General features: G+C 36.0%; 1 long non-coding RNA gene across 4 annotated transcripts; it reads right to left on the bottom strand.

Annotated features, from left to right (window-relative positions):
• Window positions 1-289: 289 nt before the first annotated feature.
• LOC139892801 (uncharacterized) lies at window positions 290-10,760 on the bottom strand. 4 transcript variants are annotated; one of them, XR_011774241.1, is made up of 9 exons: window positions 9,715-9,824; window positions 9,504-9,557; window positions 9,300-9,412; window positions 9,056-9,202; window positions 8,534-8,617; window positions 7,922-8,061; window positions 7,762-7,823; window positions 7,243-7,418; window positions 290-1,066 (listed from the first exon to the last, which is right to left on the bottom strand). It is a non-coding gene; the product is annotated as an uncharacterized lncRNA (long non-coding RNA). The 4 variants fall into 4 exon arrangements; XR_011774242.1 differs by lacking the exons at window positions 290-1,066; window positions 7,243-7,418 and adding an exon at window positions 10,355-10,760 and having other exon boundaries at window positions 7,471-7,823; window positions 9,715-9,759; XR_011774243.1 differs by lacking the exons at window positions 290-1,066; window positions 7,243-7,418; window positions 9,715-9,824 and adding an exon at window positions 10,355-10,760 and having other exon boundaries at window positions 7,471-7,823.
• Between the last annotated feature and the right edge of the window lie 1,767 nt (window positions 10,761-12,527).

Here is a 12,527-nt window from a genome sequence, read left to right as displayed (position 1 = left end):
AACAGTAATCGCTAGTTACTAATACACATGTAACATATTGCACATAAAATCTAACTTATTGAAAGATAATAAAAAGTACGTGGTGATTTCAAGAGAGTGCAATATTTAGAAAATAGCACATAACTTCATTTGTTAGACGCACACATAGTAGACGACAAATGATACGTATGGAAAGAGGAAGATAAAATAAGCGGAATCTGAAAAGGGATGATGACAAGCAAGTCACAAATATTAATTAACACAGAGAAAACATATTGTTATTTGAAAACATACTGTTATTTGAGCTGAGAAGTGTAAACTGATTAAAGTAATTTCTATGTCTATTCATTATCACAAGTACTCCATATATACAAAAAAGGAAATCTATTCTAGGTAACTAGACAAGTTACTTTCTAAGATGCTTTAAACAAAGCCATCTCTTTCTATACCAACAACTATTTCTAACACTCCTCCAATTGGAGCAAAGATGTTGAGCATTCCCAACTTGCCACATATATAATCTATTTGTGGTTTTCCAAGTGGCTTTGTGAGAATGTCTGCAAGTTGATGCCTGGTCCTGATGTGGATTGGTTGAATTGATGGTGTATCTGTTCGTGTTCCCACAAAACGATCTCTAATGAGATGACAATCAACTTCAATGTGTTTCGTCCTCTCATGGAATACTTGATTCTTGGCTATATGAATGGCTGGCTGATTATCACAATAAAGCCTCATCATGTCATTTGTTATCATTCCCAATTCCTTAAGAATTCTCCTTACCCACGTCATTTCACACGACACATCTGCCATTGCTCTATACTCTGATTCAGCGCTAGAACGAGAAACTGTGTGTTGTTTCTTGCTTTTCCAAGAGACTAGATTACCTCCGACAAATACACAATACCCAGTTGTTGACCTTCTAGATATTGGATAACCTGCCCAATCCGCGTCAGAGAAACCAGATATTCTACCATCTCCTTCCTCGGTAAAAGCACCCACTCAATGTGTCCCTGATCAGAATAGAGTACCCCTAAGCCTGGTGCGGCTTTTAGATACCGCAAAACACGAAGTGCTGCATCCCAGTGACCTGTATATGGTGCATACAAAAACTGGCTCAGAACACTTACATAAAATGATATGTCAGGCCGGGTAACTGTCAGATACTTTAATTTTCCAACAAGTCTCCTATATCGCTCCGGATCCTTCAGATCATTCGGGAGAAGTTTATTTGTAGGAAGCATAGGGCTTTCTACCGGCTTACACCCTAATAAACCACACTCAGTGAGCAAATCAAGGTCATACTTTCGTTGAGATAAAAGACTTCCTTGTGGAGATCGAGAGACTTCAATTCCAAGAAAATAACGAAGGCGCCCTAAATCTGTGACTTGAAACTAGAGTGTAAGAAGTGCTTTAATTCTGAAATACCGTTGATGTCATCCCCAGTGATGATGATATCATCCATGTAGACTACAAGAATGAGTCGTCTCCCCTGGGAATGTCTAAAAAATACATAATAATCTTGAGAGCTACGGGTCATGCCGAACCTTGAAGTACATTAGATAATCGGCCAAACCATGCCCTAGGAGACTGTTTGAGACCATATAAGGAACGTCTCAATCGACATACTTTAGTTGCCTCCTCCTTAATTATGAACCCAGGTGGTTGCTCCATGTATACCTCCTCCTCAAGTATGCCATTTAAAAGGCATTCTTGATATCTAACTAATGAAGTGGCCAATGATTAATGGCAGCTAAAGCGATACAAATACGAACGGATGGCATAATGGCAACTAGAGAAAAAGTCTCGTCATAGTCAATCACGTACGCCTGAGAATAACCTTTAGCAACCAATCGGGCTTTCAGCCTATGCAATGAACCATCAGAATTAAGTTTCACAGTGAACACCCACTTGAAACCATCTTTACGTTTTCCGGGAGGAAGTTGCACCAAGTCCTATGTATGACTCATGTTTAAAGCATTCATCTCTTCTTGCATTGCTTAAAATCATCCAGGATGATTAAATGCCTCTAATATATTTTTGGGAACGGTGTGATTATCAAGGTTTGTTGTGTAAGCATAGGAGTCAGGTGAGAGATGAGAAATACTAAATGATTTTCGATGGGATATCTCGTAGAACTCCTATTGCCTTTTCGAAAAGCAATCGGAATGTCTGGGAGAGGGGCACCAGGAGGATCATAGGGTTCGATATGAATTGGTGTAGGGACCAATTGCGGTTCGGGGCAAGAGTCAGGTATAGAAGAGTTTCCCGAGTTAAAGGGCAAAGATAGGTTCTCATGTGTTGCTGGTTGCTTATGTTTTCTGGTGTACACATTCGTAAATCGAATATCAGGTGCATCTCCGACTTGTAGTCGAAGGCGGGATGTTTGAGGTTCTTTCTGGGATGGTATAGACTGGAGCCTCTGGAAATTGTGAGAGTTCATGTTCAGGTACAGGAACAGGATCTAATGACATATCATGACCATCAGAGTTCTCAAAGAAGGAAGTTGACTTAATGAAAGTGACATTGGCACTAGTAAAATAGCGAAGGAGGGCTGGATTTGGACCCGTGAGTACCCGAGAAAAATACACTTGATAGCACGTGGTTCAAAATTTATTATGCCATAGACGATGATCATGAACATAAGATAAACAACCAAATATCTTCGGAGCCAAAGGAAAAGAGTTACCCTTGAGGAACAATACTGAAAAAGGTATTTTTCCTTTAAGAACAGAGGATGGCATGCGGTTGATTACATAGTTTGCTGTCAGAACCTCAACAGCCCAAAACCGTTGTGGAACATTATAGTGAAGCATCGTAGTGCGAGCAACATCCAACAAGTGTCGATTTTTACGTTCCGCAACACCATTTTGTTGGGGTGTATAAACACATGAAGACTCATGGATGGTTCCATGTTCCGATAGAAACTTGATAAATTCAGACGAAAGTATTCTTTGGCATTATCAGATCGGAGAGTTTTAATAGAAATGTCAAACTGGGTCTTGACATATGCGTAAGATTCACGAAATGTAGAAAATATCTCATTCCGTGATTTAAGCATGTAAACCCAAGTTGCTCGAGAATAATCATCAACAAACGTAATGAAATACTTGAAACCATAGGGAGAGCTGACCGGACAAGGCCCCCAAACACCAGAATGAACCAACTCGAATGAGGTGTTAACAGTACCATTTTCTTTCGCAGGATAAGAGCGACGGGTGTGTTTACCTAACTGACAGGACTCATAAGCTAACTCATGAACAGACGAGAAGCTTGGATTTAATTGCTTCAGAACTGATAAGGAAGGGTGGCCTAATCGACAGTGAGTCTCCATAACCCTGGAATCACTTAGATGTGCAGCCGGGGACTTTAATGTAGATACGCGATAAAGACCTTGAGATTCTAAACCAGTCTCAATCACCCGATGTGTTTTAAGTCTCTGAAAATGCAATGTGTAGGAAAGAATAATGCATAACAATTATTTGCTTTGGTAACTTTGCTAACAGAAGTCAAGGAATCCGGAAATGATGAAATATAAAGAACGGACGAAAGATTAAGGTTTGGTATACCATTATTGGTTCGTACACCCATAATTGGACAAAAAGATCCATCAGCCAGTTTGACGGGATTACGATGTATATTAGTGTTAAGATTGGAAATAAGGTCTTTATCCCCGGTCATATGATCAGTAGCACCCGTATCAACAATCCAAGAAGAATTAGATGCATTATAACGAGTTTAATTACTTGACACATGATGATCCAGAAAAATGGAAGCCAAAGTGATTGTATTACGTGTAGTTCATCCTTACTAAGTTTCATATAGTAACTACTAGAAGAAGGATCATCATTGGACTTGGCGTCTTTTTCTCTTGCCATCATTAACAAGTAAAGAAAAAATTGGAAACAAAGAAGAATAAGATCAGATGTTAAATGCTAATCGAATATCAGAATCAAGTGGGTTCTGGATTATATCGGGATTAGGTCAGAAACTGATTTCAGGATCAGGGTTTAAGATAAACTATCTTGAACACAACTAGAACAAAAGTACGTTCACAAACAGAAGCCGGAACAGAGTTTAACGGGTCTGGAACAATAGAGTCAAAGTACAAGAAAGACAAGGCAGTAAGTGCTGGAACTGTAACGGTAGCAAAACAGTAGGATTCGGGCAAAGAACAATGAATTTTGGGAACAAACTGAGATAATTAGGCAAGGCAATAATGGTCTTTGATGGCAGGAACAAGTAGAAAAAAAAACAGATACAAAGTGGCAGAAAATTACCAAATTTCAGAACTCCGACGAAGTCGGCTGTAAGATTCAGATCTGTCTCAGGTAGATACACGTGGTCAGATGCCGGTTCAGATGGCAGTGGTAACGGCAGAGTAACAGCAGCGGAGTAACAGCAGCGGCAGGGCTTGATTTCGGCCAAGCTCAGATTCAGGTCAAATTCCGGTGACCGGACACTTTCAGGTGGCTGAACAGGTTCCGTATAATAAAAGATGTACTCAAAAAGTTTTCAAAAAAACGCTCGCAACCTTGGGTCCAGTGCCTAACGGCATCTGACCGGAGCAATTCATCTTTCCGATTCCTTTTCCCTACACCGTCACTAACCGTCGACCATCATCCTTTTGAAACCACTGCAACCTTCTTTTTTCCCTAATCCCCCTTTTAATTCCATCCCAACTAACTATATAATTTTACTCCCACCTAACCTAAAACTAATTAAATATCTCATCTCCTTGAAATGAATTCAACTAACGCTTCTTCAGATCCATCCTTTTCGAGGGTCGGACCGACTTTCCCGATGGGTGGGGTTTCAGGCAACGATGTCGGTGCCGGAGCAGTGACAACTCCAGGGGATAATTCGTCAGAGATAGCTAGTCGGACTGTCTTCATAGGCAGAATCGATTGTTCCGTTACTAGAAACATGATTGATTCCGTTTTTGGCAGAATCGGGTTGCTTATGGAAATAAAGTTTTGGCAAGCCAGAAGATACTCCTTTGTTACGTATGTTAACGAGGTTGATGCTCAGAAAGCCATCAGGGATTTGAACGGGTCGAATACTTTTGGACGTCCCATTTTTGTGGGAAGGCCGAAACTTCAAAGATCGGGTTCTTCCAGCAATTCGAGATTTCAGGTTGTTGTTCAGTTAAGGTGTAAGATTAACTTGAATCCTCTTTTTTCGAATCTTCACTCTGCTATTCTATTGATTAATCGTGTTCCACTATTGGAAACGAAAGTTTCGACTTTTTTGCTTTCACATAGAGCACACGTTACCTTCGGTCCTTATGGGTGTTTGTGTTTTTGTGGCGATAAAGATAGTTTCGATAATATCATGAACTCGTGCTCGACCGAGTCTTCGTTGATTTCCTCCTTTGATGGTTTAGCCGATTCCTTCTTTCGGTTCGCTTGGATTGAAATTACGGGTATCCCGGTTAAGCTAGCATCGAGGGAAAGTGTTATGAAAGTGGGCCAACATTTTGGCGAGGTTATTGAAGTGGCTAATTCTTCATCAACGTTGGCTAGTGTTGGTTCATTCTTCGCCTTCATCAAATCGCCCAAAGTAAAACATATTCACGATTTAGTTGTCGTCGACTTGAGGGATAAGAAGTGGTCGAGATGCGATGTGTGGGTCTCCGAAATTTCGGATCATGCTAGTGTTAATCGTGTCCTTTCTAATACGTTTGATCTCCGTTTGATCGAAGCAACTAATCGTTTTGTTGTGTCAAGCGGGACGTTGGCGGATGATGCGAGTGTTCGCAGTGGTGGCGTATCTTCGTTTAGGGATCCCGTGGTTACAGTTTATTCATCACAATATGAATAAGCTAATGCTAGGTTGAAAATGACTGTTAACATTGTTGCAATGATCTGGGCATTCAGTTTGGTTCTGTGCATTTAGGAGTCGATGCATGTGAAAGTGATACTATTAAACAGCTCAGGCCATCCAAAGTTGCTGATCTGGTTCGTAATTTAAATTCTCAAACTGTTGCTGTTGGGCCGTTTGCTACCGGTTACCTTTCTGACCCAATTCCAGCCGTTGTTGGGTCGTTTGACACTGTTAATGTTCATGTTCCAGTTCCTGAATCTACCAGACAGTTTGTTGGGTCTCAGTTTGTTGGGTCTCAGTTTGTTGGGTCTGGTCAGGAGCCTAGTGCTGCTGAATTTGATGCTCGTTCCCGAATCCGAACCAAACGAAGACAACCTTACATTCGCGGAAAGATTGGACCGACTGAAGAAAGAAAAAAGGAGAAAGAAAGAAGAATTGTTGGCTACACGAATGAAGGCGCGTGAGGCGTCCACATTCGGTTCTCATCAGCTTAAAGATAACATTGACGATCTGGATTACGGGGAAGCTATCCAAAATTTATTTTCGGGAGGTTTAGAAGCTAAAAAAGGCGGAGCATAGGCATACAAGAATGGTAAAATGTCCAAGGAGGCATTCGCGGCTTTTGACGCTTTGATGATGAGTATGGCCGAGGAGAGCGAACCGGCTAATATTTCTCGTTTAAATCCTCGTGAAATTTCTAGTACGTCGCTTAAAAATAAAAATCAACAAAAGAGGAAGAAAAAATTGGTTCAAGGCGCCAAGATGGAAGAATTCGGCATTTTCATTCAAGACATTGAGCTCGTGTTCTCGGCATCAGGCTTCCTAGTGTTTTTTTTTTTTCGTTTTTGAGTTTGGTGTCATTGTTCGTTTGTTGTATGTGTTGTTTGTTATCCGACTTGTATTTCGGTTTGGTTAAGTTGAGGATCGGTATAGATAGTTTGCATGGTTACCGCTTTGTAGGTACGAGCCTCTTCGGAGTTTCTTTGTATACTTTATTGAAAACGTTTTCTATTCGAAAACATTTTCCGTTTTTATGAAAGTTTTCGTTATTTTTGCCGGAAAAAAAAAAGATTCAGATTAGAAGTTTTCCGGCACGAATTCCGGCAAGGATTCGCTCTGATGCCATGTTATTTGAGCTGAGAAGTGTAAACTGATTAAAGTGATTTCTATGTCTATTCATTATCACAAGTACTCCATATATACAAAAAAGGAAATCTATTCTAGGTAACTAGACAAGTTACTTTGTAAGATGCTTTAAACAAAGCCATCTCTTTCTATACTAATAACTATTTCTAACACATACCAACACGATTTAGTTAAGAACCGCATAGTTGGCTTCCCTATACCCCTAAATGCGTATGCTAATAACTGCAGTTAGATAGTCATTGAAGAACAAGAGAACAAAAGGTTGTAAGTTCAAAGAAGGAAGAAAAAACTTACAAGTTACTCTTCAAGCACATCCTAGCTGCTACAGAAAGTACTAATTACATCATACACATAGCTAGCAAACAATGTGGAACTCTATCTGAAGTTGAGGAGCTACCACGTTGTTAGGATAGTTGAATTTTGTCTGAGAGAAACCTCAGATTCATCCCATTCAAATTGTAAATCCACCCCTGCAACAATGCTACATGTTCAGAAAACATCAACACAATCCAGAAGCCCCATTTCCGCATTCGACATAAAAGATCATATCACATAAATTAGTATATTAAAATATAACTGATGGGAAAAAAAATAGTAGTAGATATAAGATATACAAAGATTTGGATCAGGTATACCATGTCTTTTTTGCTTAAAGATAAGCCCATACAAAAGAGTGGAGCATTTAAATCTAATAAGCACAAATCAACAATCAACCTCTAGAGAGAACTACCATGAAGTCAAGAACACGTATTTGTTCTGACCTTGTAAGCCTATGCTATTCATTAGGTAATTTTGATTCTATACACAGCTTACCAGCAACACCTTTGAGTTGACTTTGCTATACAAGCGATGATTCTCACATGTGTGTGCCCCATCTTCAACGAAAAAAGTCAGAAAGCAAAGAACTCAATAAGAGACACAACTTTAGGCGTACCCAATGGAGAATAAGAAACATATCATGAAACTTAAGTACCTTACGATAAATACCATAGCATGCCACTATGTTTAGTCGGGCCTAATGGAGACTTAGATAGATAACATGAAGGTCAGGTATCTTATAATACCACTAAGGTGATCAAGTTCTGGGACAGGATCTTCAGCAATTCTAACAACCTGAAATAAGAATTAAAATAAAAAATACAGATAACTACTTCGTACTTATTTTTAAGATAATACAATCAAACAGCACAACATTTGTGGATAGACACACATTTATCAATATCCCATGGATTGCAATGGAAGCAAATAACAAAATTCAGTTGACATAAATATATTGTTAATCAGCTTCAGAAGTGATATGATTTTTGTAATTGTTAGATATATATGTGGGGCAACTAGATTATACATTTTTTTAAAATAGCAGCTGTTTATTTTATATAGAGCAAAGGTTTATACTCCTATGATTATATTATATTATACATTATACTTGTCAGATACATGCGAGTAAAATACATTATAATAATACTAAAAAAGTTTATTTCTTTTATTTATTTATTTATAATAATTTTTGTATTTACTACATAAATAAATGACATCATGCTTAACACCAAGAGAACGGAACCCATCTCTGAGTATAAAAAAGTACCTGGAACACAAAGCCTTAAAAAATTTTGTAACTTGCATTCAAAGGGTAATCACTTCGCCCACATGGAATCACACAAGCCGATAACTGCAACATAGAAGGTAAGAAGTAACATTAAAAGATATGATAATAGTTCGGACGGGAAAAGTTCCATCATATTATATTGGTGTGAGAGTTTTGTAGTCAGACAGATTAACAATTACAAGAACCACCCTATGAACCCTTTAACTTTGACAAGCCAATAGCACAACCACAAAGGCTCAACCCAAAAGGTATGCACGAACAACAAACCGTAACTTACAGTTATAACAATGAGCGCTACAAGTGAATCCTGCTTTTATGATTTTCACCTCAAAGGCATAATGAACCTTAGAAACATACATTTGCTAACCAAATGTAGAGGTGAAAGTTTTAACTCAAGTAAGAATGGGTGGATATGGATTTTGTTTAATCTCTACTAGGTAAAACTAGGTAAAATTAATAAATCTGTGGAAACAGAAACTTATATAAAAAAGAAGAACTAACAAAGGAAATCTGAATGAAAGGCTTTAAAAAGCATCATCAAGATCCTAATCAAGATCCTCCATTGTCCTGCCATATACAAAATGCTTTGTTCCTATAGTTGTAAATGGTAGTACTCCAAAGGCTCGAGCTGTCTTTATCTATCTAGCACTGGTTTTGGTCACGTATATAAAATTATAATCCAAATCCAGAATGCATAGAAAATGTATTTAGTAATCTAGGTTATGAAGTTAGCAAGAAACCGCACATTCTTCGTTCAGTGTACATACAAGTTAAGGGTACATTGTTCCCCTTGACGCGTGTGTATTGTGTGGCAAATGAACGCGAAGGTGGTTGATTCCCCTCTGGGTGATGCCGAAACTGCCGTTAAAAAAAAAAAAAGAATAGAACAAGTTAAACTCAATGTTTCTTCAAAAAAAAACCTTCAAAAACTCAAGCAGGCATGAAATACCAGGCATCCACCAGGGACAACTTTGCAAATTCCATCCAAGATGTGACGAGCATTCTGTACATAAGCCACAAAACTGTAACATACTAACAAATACAGGTAATAAAGAACAAATATAGATATAAATACAAAGCCATCTAACATTGAGAGTCACGTACAATAAGAATAGTTAAACCGCGGATTAAAATAAATGAAACAAAGACATAAACCATACCCCATATTCTACAGCCTTACTGGTTTGTTGTCAATTGTGGTCATTCTGGCTCCAAGTTCAATTCAACACCAATTGTAAAATCAAAATCATAAAAAAAAAAAAAAAAAAAAAAAAAAAAAAAAAAAAAAAAAAAGAAGAATTACAATATCAGGAAAACAACCCCACTACATCAAAATCCACAACAACTAAATTATTAAACAACAAGGCTTTCATGAAAATATTCATTCCATTTAGTTATAAATAATTGATAGTTACCAAGGTTTTTTTAAAATAGTCCCCTGTTAATCAGCAGTGTTTCATGTAAATATTCACATAAACCATAACTGATGACAATATTCCTTGGAAAATATTCAAAGAAATAATGTTTTCTTGAAAAAAATTATTAGATTTAAACTAATAAAAAAACAATGTTTCTGGACAAAATAATCTCTAAAACCTTAATGCAAAACAACGTTTCTTGAAATATCATTTTATTATTAGAACAAGTTAAACTCAAAAATACATCAGAACCCTAATCTACAACTTTATGATGATTCAAGATTAACAATTTAAGACTGGTAAAGAAACACATTAAAGATTACTATTCCATACGTAAATACAAAGAAACAAAACCCTAAATTTGTGTGTATCAGCAACTTACCTGATGAAACTGTTGTAACGAACAAAACCCTAAATTCTTGTGTATCAGCAGCGTACCTGATTAGATTGTTGTAATATATTTTGCCTAAAGATCATATGATTACGATAATGATGATTGAGAGGTTAAGGCTTGAATTGATTATCAAAGAAAAAGATTGAAACCTAACAGCCAACGATGGAAACATCTCCAGTGCATTAGTCGGCAACATTGCAGAATTAGGGTAGAATTAATGGCGGAAATTGGGAATTAAGTTTGATCGAGGAGGGGAGAGAGTAATAAAAGCAGAGGAGGAGTGGCACATATCAGTAGACTCAAGCCGGAAACCATCATCACCGGTACTTGCGCCGGAGCCGGCGACGTTGCTGAAAAGAGTAGACAGGAGGAAAGTATTTGCGTTCGAGGGTTTTCAAAGAGGGGTTTGTTTTCCAAGGGGTGTGCGATATTTTTAAAGTCGGAGAGTATACTATATCACCAAAATATAATAACCGTTATTTTTTGTAGCTACTTAATATGTAAGCAAAATATTATTACCGTTAATAAATTTTAATGTTTTAAATAATAATAATAATAATAAGGAAAATGCTAATAACAAACCCTTAGGGTTGTCATGTTATAATGCAAAAAGAGTGAATATTTAGAAGTTAGAGGGTAATTTTTTTCATAAAATATGTAGTTATTGAAAATGTACAAATGAAATATACATGTCTAGATTTCTTAATGATAACATTTAGGGTTGTTATTAGCATTTTTCTATTTCTAATAATAATAATAATAATAATAATAATAATAATAATAATAATAAATAATAGATTTTTATTATAATAAATAATGAATAATAAATAATAAATCTTTTAGTAAGCTACGATTGGATCGCAAAGAGATGCAAGTCGAAGAAGAGTATAGATTGGCATAGTTGGTTCCACAACTCTAATAGTTTGCTTAATATTTAATCGTGTTTAGTCGTGTTAGTCGTGTTAGGATATTACCTTAGCATTCTAGGAAGACTTGTGTTATGCGAATTTCTCTTGTATTGCTTCGTGAATTTGAGATGTTACTAGTCTGCATGTTTGCACATCCCTAAACTGTAAATCCTTTCCTTTTAGTAATAATAATGAACATATTGCCTTTCAAAAAAATTAGCAAGTACTTTACGGTCATTACAGTTAAAATATTGTATTTTATTTAACTATTTTATTTTTTGTAACGATAATCCTTCTATTGCTATTGACAATTAAGATGGACGTAACCATAACAAATAATAGAAAAACATGTAACAATTTCTATAATCAAGTAAATAATAATAATATAATAATAATAATAATAATAATAGTAATAATAATATATAATTAATGATGATAATAATAAATATTTAAATACTCTTTTTAAAGATTTAGACTAGTAGATACATATATATACTAGTTTTATGAGCCCGTGCGTTGCACGGTAGTTGTACAAATTAATACTCCGTATTCAATAACATCAGTATTGATATGCTATCAATAATACAATTACAATTAAAAACTCGTTTATTACTAATAATTTGTATCGAAAACATTGGTATTGAATACTAAAGTGAACCTGTGCATGAGACGTTTTTTATAACTTAGTGTTCGATAACGTTAGTATTAATATTTATCAAATGTATAATACAATTACAAGGAAAAAATCGTTTATTAATATGTTATGTGATATTCAATACTAACGCATAGATTATGAGTTCGTTTATGTGACAGATTGTTTATTTAAATTATATAAATATAATATCCTTTAATTATTAAAATATTAAATTTAGCGAATTATAATTAAAACTTGAAAATCTATCAAATTAATATTAAATTATATATAAGATGTGCGTCCTTAATTTTTTTTTAATGATACCGAATGTATGCTCAATGTAGATGTCTCTAGTTTAAGTTTACACCATGTGTTCATGTTTACATATATTTTTTTTTGAAAAGCAATATATTGAAGAATTTTTCTAATGACAGCCCTAAGGGTTGTCAATAAGAATTAAATTATGTTAAAAATGTTTGTACATTTTACAAGTTGAGAGTAGTTATTTGCAGGAAGTGAGTAGTTATGTCTAATGTACAAATAAAACAAACATGTCTGAATTTCTTATTGACAGCCCTTAGGGCTATCATTAGAAAAATTCTATATTGAATTAACCACA

The sequence above is a fragment of the Rutidosis leptorrhynchoides genome, chromosome 2 (assembly GCF_046630445.1).
Source record: "Rutidosis leptorrhynchoides isolate AG116_Rl617_1_P2 chromosome 2, CSIRO_AGI_Rlap_v1, whole genome shotgun sequence".
Classification (NCBI taxonomy): domain Eukaryota; kingdom Viridiplantae; phylum Streptophyta; class Magnoliopsida; order Asterales; family Asteraceae; genus Rutidosis; species Rutidosis leptorrhynchoides.
The sequence above is the reverse complement of the archived record's forward strand: the minus strand, read 5'-3'. Positions and strand labels throughout refer to the sequence as shown.